This window comes from Mus musculus, chromosome 16 (assembly GCF_000001635.26).
Source record: "Mus musculus strain C57BL/6J chromosome 16, GRCm38.p6 C57BL/6J".
Taxonomy (NCBI): Eukaryota; Metazoa; Chordata; class Mammalia; order Rodentia; family Muridae; genus Mus; species Mus musculus.
The window spans coordinates 16,960,776-16,969,674 of record NC_000082.6 but is presented as its reverse complement, the minus strand read 5'-3'; the positions used below and the strand labels follow the sequence as shown (position 1 = coordinate 16,969,674).

The 8,899-nt window shown below is 41.6% G+C and overlaps 1 pseudogene; it reads right to left on the bottom strand.

Moving 5' to 3' along the window:
* Positions 1-603: 603 nt before the first annotated feature.
* On the bottom strand, positions 604-1,066 carry Gm6438 (annotated as a pseudogene).
* Positions 1,067-8,899: the final 7,833 nt, after the last annotated feature.

Below are 8,899 nucleotides of genomic sequence, written 5' to 3'. Positions count from 1 at the left end.
AGTATGATATATTACATTGATAAATTTTTCTTGTATTGAGCCACATTGATTTATTTATTAGTACCTATTTTCCTCCTTTCTCTCTCTCTCTCTCTCTCTCTCTCTCTCTGTGCATGAGTGCACATGTGTGTATGTGTATGCACCCATTCACCACAGTGTGCATGTGAAGGTAGAGAACAACTTGTAGCCATCAGTTTTCTCCTCCAACCATGTGAGACCTGGAAATTAAGCTCATGATATCAGACTCAACAGCATTCAGTTTAGAATATTTTGTTGAGGATTTTCATGCTAGGAATATATACATATATGTGGGGCTTGTTTTTCTTTGACACAGAGTCTCATGTAGCCCAGGCTGACCTTGAACTAGATACATAGCTGAGGATGACTTTTTACTACTGCTCTTGCCTCTGTTTTACCAGTGCTGGAATTACAAGGGGTGGCTGGGTTACAAGCAGTGCCTGGGTTTTGAATGAATGCAGAGTTTTGTGCACCCTAAACAAATACTCCACCAAGTGATATCCCCAGCCCCTTGTAAGGGATATTGACATATAGTTGTTTTTAAAGATTTTTTTCAGTTCCTTATTTTTATTAACTCATACACAACTACTTGCCTTCTGGTTTGTTGAAGCAGTTAAGTCAGACAACACTTGCCACAGCAGTGCCTGTCAAAGTGGCTTCCCATGATAACTCCAGCACCACACTCATCAGAAGGACACTCTGGATGAGGTCAACTGATTGGCCATTTTCATCCACCTTTCAGCAGAGCCAACTTAACCTTCTTCCTCTTATGCTTACTCTTCTTGGGAGTGGTGTAAGACTTCTTCTTCCTTTTCTTAGCACCACCAAGAAGGCTCAACACCAGATGAAGGGTGGACTCCCTTTGAATGTTGTAGTCAGACAAAGTATGGCCATCTTCCAGCTGCTTACCAGCAAAGACCAGCCTCTGCTGATCAGGAGGAAGTCCTTCCTTATCCTGGATCTTGGCCTTTACATTTTCTATGGTGTCCAGGGGTTCAACCTCGAGCGTGATGGTCTTCCCCATAAGGGTCTTCACAAAAATCTGCATCGTGGCAGTGGCTCCACCAACAATGGCGGATCAGAAAGGAAGCAAGATATTTTTAAAATACGACTTTAGTATCAGAATAATTCTGGCCTCAGATCAGGTTTCTTAAACTTTTATACTTATAACCCACTTTCATCAAGGACATTTTTACACAACTCCAACCATATAGATGTATAAAATAGGTATGCAAGTCAAACATTAACCAATAATAAATAAATCATAAGCAATTTTATTCTAAGACAATCCTAAACCAGTCATGGTGGTTTATGCCTATAATTCCAGAACTCAGAAGAGGTAGATCATTCTTGGCTACAGAGTGAGATTAAGGCCAGTCTGGACGGTATGAGACCTAGTCTCAAAAGAAGGAGGAGGAGGAGGGAGAGGAGGTTGAGGAGGAGGGGGAAGTGGAGGAAGAGAAAGGAGGAGGAGGGAAAGGAGGAGGAAGAGGAGGGATGAGTTTCACTGACCCGGTCTGTGGGTCAGTCAACAGAATTGGCAAGAGAGTAGAGACTGAGGAGCAAGAGACACGAAGAATGGAGACAAGACAGTCTCAAATCTCATGTCTCATTTATTGAAAGGCAACTGTGTGTATATATGCACTCGCTGGGGAGTGCAGCTGGAGACACTTAACCACAAGTCCAGAATGTATAGGAGAAAAACAAGATGTTATCAGAGCATGTTCAGCTGTGGTGAGCTTCTTGCAAAAACATCATGCTAGAAAACAAGTCTCTCATCAGGGTGGAAAAGTACCACCTGTATGTAAATAGCCTGAGATGGCTGCAGAGATGATAGCCACTTTCTGCTAGGAGTCGGCTTCCAACATTTCATAGTGTGAGTTATTTCTTATTGGGACTGCCTATGTAGAATGTCATGGGTCATGTTATGGGTCTGCTATTAAAGTATGAGTTTCTCTATGGCTATGTCTCTGTGATCCAAGACAAATTGAACTAGTCTGTTATGGTCAATTCTTGATGACATGGAGTTTCTGCTCAGAGGTAACAGTGGTCTTGTTCCTACTCTCTTCAACAATAGCACTCTTGTTCTGAGGCTACAATAGCTCAACACAGCCATCATCCCAGAACAGCAGTAAAAGTATTTAGCTTAAGGTTTTTATATGCTATAAAAGGAATAATATATATTTGAGGCTATCAACAAGTATGACCTATTATAGACTAGATATATAGCAGGTAATTCAAAACAACATCTTCTCTTTCTCTTCTCCTTCTTCTTCCTCCTCCCCTTCACCTTCCTCCTCCTCCTCTTCTTTTTTCGTCAGAGGGTCTCTCTGTGTACCTTCAGCTGGCCTGAAACTTGCTATAATGTAGACCAAGCTGGACTGGAACTTAGAGATCTGTCTGCCTCTTGCTTTCCAACTACTGGAATTAAACACACGTACACTATGCCTGGCACTATTCTTGGGTCTTAAATGCAAATTATGGCTGCCAGAATGTTTAAATTAACTTGGTAATTCCATATACAAACTTTTAAAATGAGGAAATACAAAATATGGGACTTAGGACGTATCGAGCTCTGTCAATAGTGTTTGCCTAGCACGCAAAAACACTGGTAAATCAGCACTGTGTAAACCAGATGCATGCTGACTCCTGTATTCCTGGCACTTGGGAAGTGGGGGTAATAAGCTTAAGTCGAAGCTGAGATAGCAAGATCCTGTCTCAAATACATATGTAAAAGCCAGATAAATGGCTTCATGGTTAAAAGCACATACAGCTCTTGTCAAGGACTTGAGTTGGTCCAGCACTGACAACAGACAGCTTACAATCTCTTGTAACTCTAGCTCCAGGGAATTGGATGCCCTTGTATGGGATCCACTTGCACTCACATGTGCACATACACATAATAGAATAGAATAAAATCTTTAATATGGGTAATATGTTCTGTTAGTGTTGTTTACTAGAAAACTATTTTTGTTTTAATTTGGAGATTTCCTTAGTGTTTGAAAATGTAGACTAGAAGAAAAGAAATGAGGCTGGGAAAAGAAAGCTCAGTGGGAGAAGTGATTGCTGGACAAGCAAGACCTGACTTGGAACCCACAGCTCTCAAAAAAAAGTGCCTGGCAGAGCAGCTTGTGTGTATAACCACAGTGTCTCATCAGGAAGATAAGAACAGGAGGATCCCTGGGAGTCTAGCTAGATTGCTGAGCTGTTGGTTCAGTGAAAGATCATATCTCAAAACTAAGCTGGAGCAGGCATAATGGTTCTTACCTTTAATCCCAGCACTTGGGAGGCAGAGGTAGGTAGATCTCTGTGAGTTCTAGGCCAGCCTGGTTTACATAGTAAGTTCCAGGCAAGCTGGAGCTATATAAGAGATACTGTCTCAAGATAAAACAAAAAGGTGGCAAGCTATTAAGAAATATACTCAGTATTGATGCCTGGTTGTATAAACTTACATACCCATACACAGACACACAAGAAATAAAAAGACAGAAAAGGAATCAATAGGTAATAGGAAAATATAAAATGTTCTAATTATATGAATATATTTATTAAAAATTATTTTAAAATAACTATAATGGCTATGATCATCATCATTGTGTAATGCCTGTGTGTGGGCATCTATGTGCAACATTAAATGTGTGGAAATCATAAGATAACTTTATAGAGTCAGTTCTTTCCTTTCACCTTTATGTGGGTTCCAGGGATCAAACTCAGGTCCTCAGGCCTTTACAGCAATCCCTTTATCCACTCTACCCTCTTACCAGGTCCAGATAAAATTACTTATAGATCATAATAAGATAATAATATAGTCCAAGTGGGGGTAGTGCACACCTTTAATCCCAGTGCTTGGCAGGGGCAGACAGATCTCTGTGAGTTTGAGGCTGGCCTGATCTACAGAGGGAGTTCTTAGATAGATAGATAGATAGATAGATAGATAGATAGATAGATAGTAAGCAAATAAAGATAGAGAAGGGGCTGGAGAGATGGCTCATTGGTTAAGAGCACTTGCTGATCTTGCAGAAGACCTAGGTTCAGTTCCCAGCACCCACATGGCAGTTCAGAGCCATCAGTAACTAGATAGCCCTGAAAACCGGCTTCATAGCTCAGTATGCTCCTGATACCTTGTTCTCTTGCCAAAAAATAATAAACCACTCAAAAACTGACTGTAGATTCAGAGAGTAAGTATTCTCATTTGGAAGAGATTACCTTTAAGGATTTCAACAACAGAGGTATTCATGAAGAGGAAGGTAAAGGAATGAGCTGTCTTATCAGCAGTCTCCACTCCTCTCCAGCTTCTGCAAAAGAAGCCATTTTGGGTGAGTGCCCCTGGACCTATCAGTAAAGCTAGTGTGTATGCAACAAGACAAAGAGACAGAGAGGAGGGTGTGTCTAAACCATTCTCATTAACGAAGGATGTAGAGCAAATTTATTTTCTTGTTGAGGCCAAATGACTCTTATTTGGTTCCCTTTAGCACAATCTAAACTTCTTCTGAAGAACCTTGGATTTCCATAGATAAAACTAAACATTAAATTGGGCTTTACTCTGTAACAAAGCCACATTCTCTGTGTTGACTGCACTCTGTTCAAGAGAGAATATAACTTATGGGGACACCAGGCTTGTATCAGGAGAGCAAATGACTTCAGAAGTAAATTCATGGGTTTTAAGACAATTCTGGATGTTTCTGAGTGCCCCATTTGAATTACTGGCAGTCTGGGTGCTATACCAGACTCCTAGGTTCTGAAGACAAAAGGTTACTGACAAAAGTAGCTCAGCTCAGCTCAGGTGGCTCCATCAGACTTCAAAGCTCACAGCCTTTATAGCCTGTGGCACACCTGCCTCTCTAACCCAGGACTGCTCAGAACTCATCGGCTGGACAAACTTAGATTTAAAAAGGTGTTCATCTCTAATGAATGACAGAATGTCTAGTTGGTAAACAGGAGCAATTGCACAATTAACAGTCCACATGGGCTGATTATATTAGTCTTAGCAAAAGCTCTTCCTGACCTCCAGAATTTCAGCTCAAAAAATGGAAGCATGGAATCCCTGTTTATAATGTTTCCTGCTTCAGGGGGAATGGATTATAGGCAAACTATCCACCTGCCAAAAGGGTTCAAGTAACTAAAAGAAAATAATCACAGAGTTTAAGTTTTTCTTGTCTACTTAAAATGGCAATGAGCCTGCATTTATTTCAAGGTAACTGATTTCCCAAATGATAGAAATAAGATAGAAGTTATATACAGTACAAAACAAAAACAAAAAACAGTCATTCAAGAAAGCTGGAAGGAGCCGGGCGTGGTGGCACATGCCTTTAATCCCAGCACTTGGGAGGCAGTGGGAGGCAGAGGCAGGCGGATTTCTGAGTTCGAGGCCAGCCTGGTCTACAGAGTGAGTTCTAGGACAGCCAGGGCTATACAGAGAAACCCTGTCTCAAAAAACAAAAAAAAAAAACAAAAAAAAAAAAAGGAAAGCTGGAAGGGCTACTTGTAGGCCGCCTTAGGGGTGGATAGATGGCCGTTGGTTTAGAGTACTTGCTGCTCTGGCAGAGGACCCAAGGTTCTTTCCTCGCAGCCATATTAGGCCATTCACTATTAGCTGTAGCTCCAGCTCCTAGGGATCTGACACTTTTTCTGTCCTCGAAAACATCTGCACTCACACATACACATAGATAAAAATAAACCTGGGGGCTGGCGAGATGGCTCAGCAGGTAAGAACGCTGACTGCTCTTCCAAAGGTCCTAGGTTCAAATCCCAGCAACCACATGGTGGCTCACAACCACCCGTAATGAGATCTGACGCCCTCTTCTGGTGCATCTGAGGACAGCTACAGTGTACTTATGTATAATAATTAATAAATCTTTGGGCCAGAGAGAGCAGGGACTGAACGAGCAGAGTTGACCTGAGTGAGCAGAGGTCCTAAAATCCAATTCCCAACAACAACATGAAGGCTCACAACCTTCTGTACAGCTACAGTGTACTCACATACATAAAACAAATACATAATCTTAAAAAATAAAAATAAATCTTTTTTATTTTGGAGACAGGTGTCTTAGCGTTAGGTTAGTTAGTTAGGTTTCCATTACCGTGAAGAGACATCATGACCAAGGCAGCTCTTATAAGAGCTAGCATTTAATTTGGACTGGCTTACAGTTTCATAGGTTCAGTACATTATCATCATTGTGGGAAGTATGGCACTGTGCAGGCAGACCTGCGCGGTGCGGGAGGAGCTGAGAGTTCTATATATTGATCTGAAGCTGTATCTGTTTCCTTTAACAAGGCCATACCTTTTCCAATAAGGCGTTGTCTCCTAATAGCATCACTCCCTATGGCCAAGCATTTAAACACACGAATCTATGGGGACCATACCACATGTTTCTCTGTGTAGCCCTGGCTGTCCTGGAACTCACTCTGTAGACCAGACTGACCTTGAACTCACAGAGATCTGCCTGTCCCTACCTTCCTAGTGCTAGAATTAAAGGTGTGTGTCACCATGGCTCTTAAAAATAAATCTTAAAAAAAAAAAAAAAAGGATTACCTTTGCTAAGCTGTGTTTGTTAAGCTTATGACAGTTGGTTAAAATTTGGAACTGTTGTTCTGACTGCATAGTGGATGCTCCAAAATGGAACATGAGCTCAGATGGCTGATTAAAATGTCTTTCCAGGAAAAACTAGCTCTAAGGTACAAAACTGATGCCAAAGCTAAGTTGGAAATAAAATGGAATCACCTGGGCTTGGGATTGTAGCTCAATGGTAGGGCGCTTGCTTAGCATGTACAAAGGCCTAAATTCAGTCTCTAATCGCACTTAAATTGGGGCATAAGTATGCATGCCTGTAATTCCAGCTCACAGAATCAGAAGTTTGAGGTCATCAGCTATATAGCAAGTTCAGGCTAGCCTGGGCTACACAAAACTCTTATTTCCAAAACAAAATAAACACACAAATAAAACACAATAAACATAGACTTTAATGTCTCCCATGCACTAGGTGATTAGAAATACTCAAAAAATGAAAAGTCAGAGTTCCTTTAGGATTGGCCTAACATAATTTGGACAGGTCCTTATTTAATTTTTCTAACTACAAACACATCCTTCTTATATTATAAGGCATGACTTCTTTGATTAATAATACAAGAGTAAAGAGGACTCAAGAACCAAAAGTCAAAGGGTCGGGCATGGTGGCGCACACCTTTAGTCCCAGCACTCGGGAGGCAGAGGCAGGCAGATTTCTGAGTTTGAGGCCAGCCTGGTCTACAGAGTGAGTTCCAGGACAGCCAGGGCTACCAGAGAAACCCTGTCTCGAAAAACAAAACAAAACAAAAGAACCAAAAGTCAAGTAAGCCTCTACATATCAACTCCTATGAACCAGAACCAGAACTCATAGTAAAGGAAGAAGTCAAATAATGAAGAAACTCAATTATTAAATGAATCTTTCTGCCCTACTCTCTTAGTTGATCTATTTGCTTATATAGCTTTAATCTTCTAAATGTGTGGGTTCATGTACATTTTAACTAAAAGCTTAAAATCATGTTCCATGCTGCTGTAGCATAAGATATGACAGTAATTGTCTCTTTTCTTGAAGTCTTTCAGCTGGTTCCTTCCTTTCTTTCTTTCATTATTATTATTATTTTTGTTTGTTTGTTTTTCGAGACAGGGTTTCTCTGTATAGCCCTGGCTGTCCTGGAACTCACTTTGTAGACCAGGCTGGCCTCGAACTCAGAAATTAGCCTGCCTCTGCCTCCCAAGTGCTGGGATTAAAGGCCTGCGCCACCACCACCCAGCTCTTTCATTTTTATTAGATATTTTCTTTATTTACATTTCAAATGTTATCCCCTTTACTAGTCCCCCCCCCCCCGAAGTCCCCTATCCTTCCCCCTCTGACCCGTTTACCAACCCACCCACTCCTGCTTCCTGGCCCTGGTAGTTTCCTATACCAGGGCATAGAACCTTCACAGTGGTCAGCTTATTTATGTTTAATCCAGGTTCTCTGGGACATTAAGTCCTAGGGAATATTTTAGGCTACGTGCATTATAAACGTAAAGATACTGATTTTATTTATGGTTTACATCATATTTTGATGTGCCTTAACATATTTGACAAAACAATATATAAACACCCTAGAAGTATTTTATTAGATTGCCACAGGCTCTCTCGCCTAAGACTGATCCTATTCTAGCATCAGGAGAGGTTCACTTCTTCAACCAGAAAGACACAGCAGCTCCATGTGAAGGATAAACATTTAGAATATAAACTCCATACCTGGCCTTCTAGACCAGTGGTTCTCAACCTTCCTAATGTGACCCTTTAATACAGTCCCTCATGTTGTGGTAACCCCCAACCATAAGGTTATTTTCATTGGTACTCCATAACTGTAATTTTACGACTGTTATGAGTTGTAATGTAAATATCTGATATGCTGAATGGTCTTAGGCGACCCCAGTGAAAGGGTCATTTGAGTCCCAAATGGGTTGTGACCAACAGGGTTGAGAACCACAGTTCTAAAGAGTGGTCACTTGTCAGGGTCCACCATCTCTTCCTGACCCCCCTCCCTTTGTGATATCCAAGATCCCTGCTAAACAGGGTCCTTTTGACCTGCCCATGTGGTGCAGAGACACAGAGCATCTGTGCTTCCTTTTACAGTAGCAGGGGCTGCCATCTCTCTTCAGTGCCTCACCCTTCTCATTGGGATTCATGGTTCTCAGCCTTCTTCTTGTAAAGGATTCTCCAGCTGTGACACCCCAGCACTTCCTTCAAGACTCAACAGGACCCTGCCAGCTGCCTGCCTGAGACCCTTCAGGCAGAGAGAAGGTTGTGGAGTGAGATATCTCTGGGATGTTAGAAGCTAAGTAAGTTGGTCCCTTGGGGGTGGGGAGCTCATGCCAATGTGTC